The sequence below is a fragment of the Sus scrofa genome, chromosome 2 (genome assembly GCF_000003025.6).
Source record: "Sus scrofa isolate TJ Tabasco breed Duroc chromosome 2, Sscrofa11.1, whole genome shotgun sequence".
Lineage (NCBI taxonomy): Eukaryota > Metazoa > Chordata > Mammalia > Artiodactyla > Suidae > Sus > Sus scrofa.
In genome coordinates this window covers 90308037-90320599 of record NC_010444.4, presented here as the reverse complement: position 1 = coordinate 90320599, position 12563 = coordinate 90308037, and positions in this window count along the sequence as shown.

The window sequence follows — 12563 nt, the reverse complement described above, 5'->3', positions numbered from 1 at the left end:
TTCCCAACTTATCCCTTTTCCCCCCTTTCCCTTTTGGTAACCATGAGCTTGTTTTCTGTGTCTTTGAGTAGATATCTGTTTTGTAAGTAAGTTCATTTGTATCATTTTTTTTAGACTCAACATGTAAGTAATGCAATATAATATTTGTTTTTCTCTGTCTGACTTACTTCACTTATTGTGATAATCTCCACAGTCTATCCATGTTGCTACAAATGGCATTATGTCATTCTTTTTTATGGCTGGGTAGTATTCCATTATGTATATGTACCACATCTTCTTTATCCATTCATCTGTTGAGGAACACCTAGGTTGTTTCCATATCTTGGCTGTTATAAATAGCATTGCTATGAACATTGGGGTACATGTGTCTTTTCAAATTAGAGTTTTCTTCGGATACATGTCCAGGATTGGGATTGCTGTGTCATATGGTAACTTTATTTTTAGTCTTTTAAGGAGTATCCATACTGTTTTCTGTAGTGGCTCCACCAGTTTACATTCCCACCAGTGGTATAGGAGGGTTCCCTTTTCTCCATACCTTCTCTAGCATTTATTATCTGTAGACTTTTTAATGGTGGCTATTCTGACCAGTGTGAGAACCTCATTGTGGTTTTGATTTGCATTTCTCTAATAATTAGCAATGTTGAACATCTTTTCAATTGTCTGTTGGCCGCCTATATATCTTCTTTGGAGAAATGTCTATTTAGATTTTCTGCCCAGATTTTTTTTTTTCATTGTTGTTGTTATCAAGTTGTATACACTGCCTGGTATATTTTGGAAATTAATCCCTTGATGGTTGCATCATTTGCAAATATTTTCTCCCAGCCCATAGGTTAAATTTTCATTTTGTTTATGCAAAAGCTTATAAGTTTGACTAGGCCCCATTTGTTTATTTTTACTTTTATTTCTATTGTCTTGAGCGACTGACCTAACATTGCTATGATTTATGTCAGAGAAGGTTTTGCCTATGTTCTCTTCTAGGAGTTTTATGGTGTTATGCCATATACTTAAATCTTTAAGCCGTTTTGAGTAGATTTTTGTGTATGGTATGAGAGAATGTTCTCACTTCATTGATTTACATGTAGCTGTCCATCTTTCCAAAGCCATTTACTACATTTACTAAAGAGACTGTCTTTTTTCTCTATCGAACATTTTTTTTTTTTTTTTTTTTTTTTGTCTTTTTAGGGCTGCACCTGAGGCATATGGAGGTTCCCAGGCTAGGGGTTGAATCAGAGCTGTTGCTGCCGGCCTACTCCAGAGCCACAGCAATGCCAGAGCTGAGCTGTATCTGCGAACTACATCACAGCTCACAGCAATGCCAGATCCTTAACCCACTGAGTGAGGCCAGGGGTTGAACCCACAACCTCATGGCTCCTAGTCGGATTCGATTCCTCTGCAGCACCACAACAGGAACTCCTCCCTTGTACATTTTTTTTTTTTTTTGCTTTTTAGGGCTGCACCCAAGGCATATGGAAGTTCCCAGGCCAGTGGTCAAATCTTGGAGCTACAACTGTGGGCCTATACCACAGCCACAGCAACACAGGATCCAAGCCGTGTCTGGACTTATACCACAGATCACAGCAACGCTGGATCCTTGACTCACTGAACAAGGCCAGGGATAGAACCCACGTCCTTATGGATACTAGTCAGGTTCATTTCCATTGTGCCGCAAGAGGAACTCCCCATTGTACAATCTTGCCTCCTTTGTCAAAGATTGACTGTAGGTGTGTGTCACACAAAGCATCTTTATGAGAGGCAGAGTAGGAATTAACATACACACAGAGGAGAAGGTAACATGAAGATGAAGCAGAAAGAGATTTTAAGTTTGGGATGTTGTGGCCACAAGCCAAGAAATCTCAGCAGATCTAGAAGCCACTGACACCCTCATTTCCCACACATTGATACTAATTCAGACTTCTGGCATCCAAAACTGTGAGTGAATAAATTTCTGTTGCTTTGAGTTTCCAAGTTTGTGGTGACTTAGAGTGGCCGCAAGAAACTAATACACTCTCCTAATTTTCAGATTACTATTTTGAATTATCCAACAAATGAAATTTCCTTTCCCAATAGAGACACCTCACATGTCAAAAGTGACTCAATTCCATTATTTTTTTAAATTAAACTTTTTTATTTTGAGATAGTTGGAGCTTCATATGCAGCAGTGAGAAATAATAGAGAGATCCTGTGTACCCCTTGCCCAGGATACAGGGGGACCTCTGCCCTGATGAAAGTCCTGGCTCTCTGTTTGCCTTGTCGGATCCCACCTGGCAGGACTATTAGGCTTCCTATCACAGCTTCTCAAGGGTGGAACTCTAGGGTCCCACTTGGCTTTTGCTGGTATGGCTGTGGCTGAGGCCACAGGTTTTCTTTGGTGTTTCACCGGAGTAGAGCAGTTGTTGTCAAAAAGTTTTCAGTCTTTCCTGGCTGCCCCTCTCCTTGCCCTTTTGCTACAGAGAGCAGGATTTTTTGGAGCTTTCTTCACCTGTTCTCCTTGGTGTTTCTGGACTGCTGTCTTCTTCAGCTCCAAGTCTGGGATAAATGGGCCAAAAGGAAATCCAGAGCACCCACCACTGCATGGTTCCTTGGATCCTGAGGTCCTATTAAGTTCCCCTCTTCTCTCTGCCTTTCAGAGTCTTATGTTTGTTTTATATATAAGGTCCAGGGTTTTGAATTGCATTTAGTGGGAGGAAGAGGGAAAAGTACATCTACTCCATTTTCCCAGAAGTGGAAAATTCTCAATGTCTTTAAGTGCTCACAGATCCCATTCAATTTGGGGTTTTCTGCTTATAGAAAGAATGAAAGAATAGACTATTTAGAAAGCTCCAAAAAGCAGAGGACGCTACTTCTCTTTAAGGTTTCCAGTCCTAAAGTCATGCTGGCCCTTTCTTAATTCTTAGGTGCATGGTTTCTTTGTATAACATTATACTGTGCGCATGTTTTTAGCTGTTTCTCATAAGCTCAGTTCCATTGTGAAGTCTTCGGTAAAGACCACATCTTATACTTTTTTTCTTCAAACTGGTTAACCACAGAGAAGTTATCTGATGATGATTGTTGATTGAATACATAGAAAGAACATCTACCTCAGGCTAAGTTATATGGGAGTCTGAGAAAGGTGTGCAAAAAAAAAAAAAAAAAAAAAAAAATCACCATATTCCCAAGGGCCTTAAAGTCCAGCACAGAATGAATTACCCGTAGCATACTCTTTATGTCAAATCTGCCAACTTGATTTTGTATGACAGAAATGAAAAGTTTGCCTACTCTGTGGGATACAGAACTTGACTCCTCATCATAGCATATGGTATTCTGGATTGTTTGTAAGTCAACTGGTGCTTGAAAGTGATGAAGCCTGGCAGATCCTATAGGTTCACTTGCTCACACATTTCCTTTTAGATTTTTCTCGAGAAAAGGTTCAGATTGTCTATGATGTCAGGAATAGACAATCCTTACAAAGTAAGCTTTTCACCACCCAGTGAAGCATGTAGGCCAACTCATACCTCAGTCCCATAGAATACTTCTGACTAGGCCTGGGGAACAACAGGGCGGACAAACCTAGATGCAAGCCTTGAGGCCAAATTGTCTCATCTGTTTAGGCTTTAATGTGGGTGGACAGAGGGACAAAATTATCTTCTCATCTAGAATCCAGTCAGTGCCAGGACTGGGGGACCATTTAGTTCTAATTTTGACTCTCCCTTGACTTTTCTATAAAATGTTTAACCTCTTTGTATCTTCTCATTGGGATGTCATAAAAATTATTTCTTCACTTGAATGTTGTAAATGAGAGACAGATGCCAGTGGAGACTTTTTGATGTGAGCTACATTCATGAGAAAAAGTACTGTCCTTGGGTTTCTAAACTATAAAGTTTAATCTTCACTCCCCAGTGTCTGAACCGTTGGTTGATTAATTCATATAAAATCTTCACACTTTCACCGGTTTTCTCCTTTTCATTCCCAATCCAAATATCAAGGACAATATACGGAAATTAATTTTTGAGTTAGAATGGGAGAAATTGTGTTAAATTCCTTCAGAGAATTCATGTGGGGTTAAATGTAATATTTGCCGGCTCTACAATGCTTTTGCTGGTGGTTGTCCTTGCCATTTTTATTTTAATCCTTTATGTCTGCTTTTACAGCAACTATTTTAATTTAGGTTTTCAAATATTTTACAATAATGTTTAGTGGAAGGGGAAAGTGGCCATTGTACAGAGACAGTTTACCTGGTTGTCTGGATGAACAACCAAACCATCCAAACCGTTGTTTGGTTGAACGTTGTTGAGTTGGTTGGATTTTCATTATTGCTACTTGGAATGTGGTGCTTCTACCTGAGTTATGGTATTAAGGGATACTTTTTGTGATACTAACTCATAGTCTTAGGAAAAATAATATAGTTCACTCTTCCTTTTAATAGCAAAATCTTTATTTCTTCAGACACTAAAGAGCGCATCAAAAGTTGTGATGAATCTGAAAGACAGGTATCCGTGACTTTCCTTTCGAAAGGTTGATGGACACCAGTTTTCTTTTATGGCAGACCTGTTTTAGTACTTGTTTTCATTAACCGGATTTTCACTTTTATTTAAAAAGATAATTGCTTCTTCACGACATGCCATTTCAGCTTACGACAGGTTTCGTAGGAATACTCTCCTTTCAGATAGAGTGGAAACCTGTAGATTAGAAACTTGATATTTTGAATCCCTTCTCCCCCAGTTCTGATGTTCACAGCTTTTTGGATGAACTCAGGTGATAAATTCTGACTTGTTTGCCATCTCGGTGTACCCCCAGGGCATTATGGGGAGAAAAAATGTGAATGGATGAATGTGAAAGTAATTTGGGAGCAGTAAGTGTAGTTTAATGTCATGCTCTCATAATCCTTGATATCATTGCATCACCATCACTACACCACCTTCATCCAGGTCATAGTGCCTCAATGATTGCAAACTCATTTTCTTTCCTCTCTGTGAATTATGAAATGTATGCAATACTATATTATGGTAAAGGAAATCGGAGAGGTTAAGAAGTTTACTCTAGGATGCAATACCAGCAAATGACAAAGCCCAGATTCACATCCAGGCTGATTTTCTACCAAACCACTCTAGGGGCCCCTCCCCTTACCCAAATTTGGTGCCTCCTACTACAAAAAACTTTTTTCTTCCTCCCTAATTACTTTTCCTATTCTTTAAGTTTTTGTGATAAGGAAAAAGACAAGACAATTGCCTTAAGTAAATTAATTTATGTTACGATATTGGTGACTCTTACCCTTAGAGGAAGAATCTGTCAGGTCAAGTTAATCATTACTTTGTGGAACATGGGAGAAAACGATCTTGGCAGGGTGCCTTTCTATTCTTCCTCACTTAGCTCAGGTCACCAAAGCACTTCCATCAATACATGTACATACTCATGCATACAACACACACACACACACACACACACACACCTGGAAAATAAGAGGTGAACAATTTGAAGCTTGCTTTGTGCTGACCCCAGATTGAGCTAAGTGGTTCCGTAAGTATTGACAAACTGAGACCTGAACCCTGGCTTGTACATGGGATTCAAGGTTCATTTTAATATTAGTCTTCTCAAAAAGCTATTGGCCATTCCAATTAGCCAGAGAATATAAGACATTTTATATTTGATACTTCAGGTTTAGCCACTGGAGAGAAATTATTTGAAAAGAGAATTTGCTAAGGGACCTAAAAGAGGAGGCACTATATCAATGTAGTTTTTTGTTTTTGTTTTCGTTTTTTGGTTTTTTTTTTTTTTTTTTTTTCCTCTCTCACGCTCTTCTTTCTCTGGTGCTTACAAGTTCCCTCCACAGTCCCCTATTGAAAATTTTGAACCATTTTTGTTAAGCCTGTATAATTAAATACCTAATCATATTCCTAAGTCTTTTTGAAAAATGTTTCATTTTAGATTATATAAGGAATACATAATTACAGTCTTATTGTAAAACTAAAAATACAGAAATATAGAGTAAAAAAATAAAAATTCTTTATCATGTTCACTCCTGTCGTATTTCTTTTCCCCCAGTAAATTAGTACGTATAGTTTAGAGTATAGCTGTCTGGACCTTTTCCTATCATTTACCGACAGTTAATTTAAACACAGATGTATTTTTAAAAAAAGATTTTTATGAGTTCCCTTTGTGGTTCAGTGGATTAAGAACCTGATGAGTATCCATGAGGATGCAGGTTTGATCCCTGTCCTTGCTCAGTGGGTTAAGGATCAGAGTTGCCAAAAGCTGTGTCACAGACATGTCTGGGATCTAGTGTTGCTGTGGCTGTGGCTGTGGCATAGGCCGGCAGCTACAGCTCCAATTCGTGACTCCTAGGCTGGAAATTTCCATATGCCACAGGGGTGGTCCTAAAAAAAATTTTTTTTTAATGTAACTGGGTTCATACTAAATATAATCTGAGATTTACTTTGTTTCATGTACCAGGGATGCTTGCATGTTCTCAGTCAAGTCATTTAATCACTTAAGCCTCAGTTTCTCATTTCTGCTACAAGAAGCAGAAGGTCATATTGGGACTGGCTCTTGAGAGCCAATTGTGCACCTGTCCTTCTAATTCCTTGTTTAAATGTCAGGTTGGTCGTTTAAAGTTGACCATGTGGTCTCATTTAGGCCACCATAAAAATTGGCAAATAACTACAAATTAGGGCTCCCCTAGGTCAGCATGCTAACCCTAACCCCTGGACTTCATGGCATGGCTAGCCCTTGCCCCTCCCCTTTGCTTCTGGCACACCTGTTTCACTCTTCAAATTTAATTTTGGTTCTTTCTCTTCTGCTTCATCTCTTCCCCTTCCTCACCATCCTTTGTGAGAAAGAAGTAATTAGGGCTGCATTGGCCCACACAGGCAGTAGGTTAAACTGGTGAATGGGGCTTGAGGTGCCATTTGACAATGTAAGTCACATTCAAGTGAGCATCTTGGACGAATTTCCCCCCCTCCAAAATTAAGCACTTATCACCACATAACTGCTTACATTATAAATTGCTATGAAGATTCAGTTAAATGAAATGTGACTGGCACATAGTAGGTGTTCAAAAATATGTTAATTGCTTTCCTTGTTTGCATGAGAAAGCTTCAATTCAGAATAGTTTAATGACTTCCTTAAGGTTGCACAGCTGGTTACTGGCATAGCAGGACCTGGGACTTCTGAGTCATAGTAGAGGTAGTTCTGTGACACCAGTGGTTCTCAAAGTGTGGTCTGAGGAGTCCTGGGCAACTCTTCCCTTTTCTGGCTACATATTCATATGAGACTAGGTTTTCTTCATGCATTTTAGCCAAAACAAACAGCACCAAGGGTAAAATACAGATGCAGGAGTTCCCTTGGAGTGCAGCAGGTTAAGGATCTAGCATTGTCACTGTAGCAGTTCGGGTTGCTGTTGTGGTGCTGGTTAGATCCCTGGCCCAGGAACTTCCACATGCAATAGGTGCAGCCAAAAAAAAAAAAAAAAAAAACAGATGCTGATATGAGAATCCTACCATATTCTATTAAGCCAGGCATTAAAGAGATTTGCAAAAAATATAAATGAGTGACACACTCTCACCAATTATTTTTGTTTTGGAAAACAGTTTTTTTTTTCTTTAAATAAAAATATGTTAAGCTAACTAATTTGTTAGGATTATTATTTTGAAAGGAATTCATCATATATATTTAAGTCTCTCATTTTTGTTTCTAATATATGTATTTCTTTAAAGTGCAGTACCTACAGATACGACATAAACAAAACCTCTTTTACATTCTTTTAAAAATTTATTTTATTTTTATTGAAATACAGTTGATTTATAACGTGTTAGTTTCATGTACAGCAAAGTGATTCAGTTATATATATAAATGTATACATATGTATATATTCTTTTTCAGATTATTTTCCTGTATAGGTTATTACAAAATATTGAGTATACGGTCCCCTGTGCTAAGTCTTTATTGTTTATTTTGTATACAGTAGTGGGCATATGTTAATCTCATACTCCTGATTAAAACCTTTTTTTACATTCTTAATTTTTAAGAGTATAAAAGTGTTCTGAAACCAAGAAATCTGAGAACTGAATGTATAGAGGAAAACATCCTGCCCTCCAATTAGTTTTATGTGTCAACTTGGCTGGGCCACTTAATTGGTCAAAGATTATTTTGGATATTATTATGAGGGTATTTCTAAGTGAGATTTACATATAAATTGCTTGACTTTGAGTAAAGCAGATTGCCCTCCGTGTGAGTGGGCCTCCTCCAATCAGTTGAAGGTCTGAGGAGAACAAAAGGCTGACTTCCCCTGACTAAGAAGGAATTCTGCCAGCAAACAGCCTTCACCTCTAACATTGGCTATTTTCTGGGTCTCAACCTTGCTGGGTCACCTTGTAGATTTTGGACTTGCCTTTCTATAATCAGGTGAGCAAATAGTGTAAAATAAATCTCAATTTGTTCTCTCTCTCTCTTTTTCCTCTCCCCCACCCCAATCCCTGCTTCCCTCTTTGGTTCTGTTCTGTTTGGTTCTGTTTTGTCCCTCCAGAGAAGCTTGACCAATATAGCGGTAAAGATGGAGACAGATTAAGGTATAATGACCTGGTGGTGGTGGGGTGAGTTGAGGCCTTTCAGTTCCTGTTCACTGGGCAACCTTCTATCCTGGAAGGGTGAAGGCATCTTCCTCTATCTCAGTTGCTTCAGAGCCAGGTCAAAGGGTCTTTAGCTGGAGAGGGCATCCCCTGTGGGCCCTCTTCTCCTTCTCCCCCACTCCTCACCTGCTAAGGTATTAAGGAGCTAAGTTAAGTTTCCTTCAGATCCCTTGATCCTGTTGGAAATTTAAGGGGAGAATGTGTGTGTCTGTGTCTGTGTCTCTGTGTGTGTGTGTGTGAGAGAGAGAGAGAGAGAGAGAGAGAGAGAGAGAGAGAGAGAGGCAGAGAGGAGAGAGCATAGTTCTACAGAAACACTTCAATTATTTTACAGGCTATCAGAATCTTCTCAGAGTGGTTGGGGGTTGGTCTGTGAAAGGAGCATAAGGGCAACTGCATGCTCAGTGTGAGGACTGTAATTAGGCTCTGAATGAGGGAGCAGGACAGACAGGGGGCTTAGGAACAGACATTTTGCCACTCTCATTTTTGCTCAGGGTTGGTTAGCTCTGCCTGTGCCCCTGCAGTTGTATTTCAGTATTTGTTTTTAAATCTAAATGTATTGGAACTAGTTTCCTGGGGGATTCATCAGCTGAGGTATCTTAGACCCTTGGCCATGGGCCATAAAACGCACTTGATCTGAGTATGATATAAATACCTTCCACTCCATTGATGTATTGATTTGTTTTCATTTTGTCGTCTCTATGTACCATGCACATCCACATCCCAGCCTAAGTTCCCAGAGGGCAAGGGCTAGTTTAGAGAAATTCTTTGAGCAAGTAAATGCCCAAAGAGGGAACAACTTCACATCTATCCAGTACCTAAAATGTGGCAGGCATTCAAATATGAAATTTATCTGATCTTTATCATACTTAACAGATTAAAAAAAAAAACTATAAACATATAGAATCTATATGTAGTGTGGAATATTATTTTAAAAGCATTTCCTGCTACCTTTCCCCCTCTAAGTAAGTTAGAGTTTTGTTTTTGGTCAGTTTGCTTGAAGCTCTGATTCCCTTGAAACCAAGCACTGACATGGAGACTGACCAGCGGAAGGAAGAGAGGAGAAACAAGAAGGAAGTTAAAGGGGAGGAAGAAGGAAGTTAAAGGGGAGGGGAGAATCAGAGTTCCCATTGTGGCGCAGTGGTTAATGAACCTAACTAGGAACCATGAGGTTGTGGGTTCGATCCCTGGCCTCGCTCAGTGGGTTAAGGACCTGGCGTTGCCATGACCCGCGGTGTAGGTCGCAGATGTGGTTCGGATCCTGTGTTGCTGTGGCTCTGGCATAGGCTGGCGGCTACAGCTCCGATTAGACCCCTACCCTGGGAACCTCCATGTGCTGTGAATGCGGCCATAGAAGAGACAAAAAAAAAGGGCGGGGGGCGGGGGAAGAATGGATTGTAAAAACTCACCCAAAATTCACCCGGAAGGTGAAAGATGTTGAGTAGTGTTGAACGTACAATTTTAACTTTTTCCTACTTCTGAGTGGGAATGGGAGCTAGAACCTAAGTTATCAGTATTTTTCAAACTTCTTTAATCACTATTCATAATAAGCGATGCGTCTGACCTTGCAGCTAGTAAACACATGTGTGTATATATCCCCCCCATATACACATGTACACATCCCCACACATCACACACATCTGAGACAAGCTTTATGGAAAATACTTCACCTTTATCATATGCAAAGAACTCTATCGTTTTCTATTCTGTTCTAATCTTTTTTAAAATGTTTGTCAAACCTATAAATTGAGTTTATGACCCATTAATGGGATCCTCATTCTTGGCAAAACACAGTTATAGAAAAGTTAGTTTTTGACCTCCCTAGTAACTAGCTCAAGGTCATGTAGTGTAAATGGTGGATCTGAGACTTTCCCCACTCTCATTATGCTGAGTGTAGAGGAGCCCCAGGTAGGAGATGCCCCACCCGTCAGTCAGAGGTCCCCAAGATACAAGCAGATCTCAGAGACTTTCCCAGTTTCTCTGGACACACACTCCCTCCCCCTACTACTGGGATCCCATCTGCTTTCAGCTACAAAATGTTTCTTCCTAAACAAGTTATGGAACCTCGGGGCTGCGGGCAAAAGAACTTCAAGAACTTGAATGGAGAATTATCAAACAGAATAAAAGAAAAGGCCATTCCCCCCACTGTCAGGGAAACTTCCTGTGCAGGTGTACCTTGTTCAGGAGAAAAATACAACATACACCAAGTTCAAAAAAGGAAAGGAGGAAAAATTTCTCTTCCCTCTGGGCCACCTAACCCTCTACTCAGTGTCCAGACTCCATTAGGATGAAGGAGATGGGGAGCATTGAGTAGGGGCAGAGAGAGCCAATCTCCCTTTGCTGACTTGCTCTGTACCTCCCCTTGCTCTACACTGTCTTGGAAGCTTTTTCTCCTGCTTGTTTCTTTCTTTGACATTTTCCCCCTTGGCAGTTTTATTTTGGGATGGTTTAAAATGTTGAAGGAAAAACAAACAAAAAAAAAAACCTCTCTTTGCATGTGTTGGGTGAGTGAGACTTTTCATTTGGAGGAAGACTTGTTGCCCAGGAATCTGACTTCCCATGCATCTCCTTTGACAGAGTTGAAGTCTTTATCTTTGATACATGTACTCTTTTCCCTTTAGTGAGTTTCTAGAATGTGGTCATCCCTTTGGGGAAGGTCTAGAATAAAACTGGTCTGAAATTCCCCTCATTCTTCCAGTTGCTTGTTTGCTTTGCTACCTCTTATAGATGCCTTTCATTCCTCCTGCCGGACCAGGAAAGGGGGTTGGCGGAATGGAGCGCTCAGCTCCTGATCTCCCTGCCCTGAGGGATCTGGCCCTGCCTGGGTTATTTCCTCAGAAGGGCTCTCGGTTCACTCTGGTCTGCTTGCCATTTGGGGAACAAAATGAGTTCTTTCCTGCCTCCGAACCGTTACATAAGCTATTCCTCTCACTGTAAATCTCTTTCCTTGGTTCTTCCCATTGTCCAATCCATCTCCTCCTTTAGGGCTCTGCTTAGAGACCATAGTCTGAGGGAGATTTTCTCCAATCATATCCTCTAAAACAGGTCTTCTTTGTTCTTCTCTATCTTGGCCCCTGTTTCTCACATGATACCAGCCACAATTTGTTAATAGTTTACTTGTCTTTATTTCTGCTTCCATAATAAAAGCAACCAAAAAGCATAATCAATCCTACCAAGTAGACAGTGTGCCCCCCTCCTTATACATTAAGAAATCTCATTTGTCTTATGATGAAGGTATTGTTGGCAACCATCAACAAAGTAAGTTCTTTGCCAGGCTCCTCTTTCTCCCCACTAAAATGATTCATTCGATCATTCATTCATTCATCCAGTCAACAGGTTTATATATCGAGCACCGGTGGAGTTATTTTGCAGCAGATACTTTACTACAATGATGAAATAGGCTGTTATCGCTCACTTCACTCTGTGTTGCAGCCGGCCAGAAGGACCATTCTCAAGGGCATTTCTCTGCTAAAAATCTTCATCAGCTTCCAGATGCCTTCTGGATGAAATCTGAGCTCTTCAATACGGAAAGCTATGCAGGTCCTCGGTGACCTGGCCCTTCCTTCCTCCCCAGCCACATCTTTTGGTGCTTGTCTCCTGCCCTAGGCTCTTCTGGGTACAGGATGTCCTCCTGAGGGCAGGCAGGTAGCAACAACAAAGGTCCCTTGGGCTTTCCTTTTCTGTTCTCTTTCTTGCTCTCTCTCTCAACCCCTTTCCCCCATACAGCCTGAGACAATCACTTACAACCATGGCTTCTGGGTTATCATAGAAAATCTCGCCAGGTATATAGATCTCTGCTGGTTGGTCTGACAGTCTTTTGCTCCTACCTGCTGGGCTGTGGGCTTTTTCTGATAGAGATCTCAGTCCCAGTACAGTGGGTCAGGGGCTGAGCTGGCCCTATGACTTGAGGATAGACCTCCATAGAGGAATTCCACTTTGCCAGGTCATACTGTGGCTGGTGGTGTC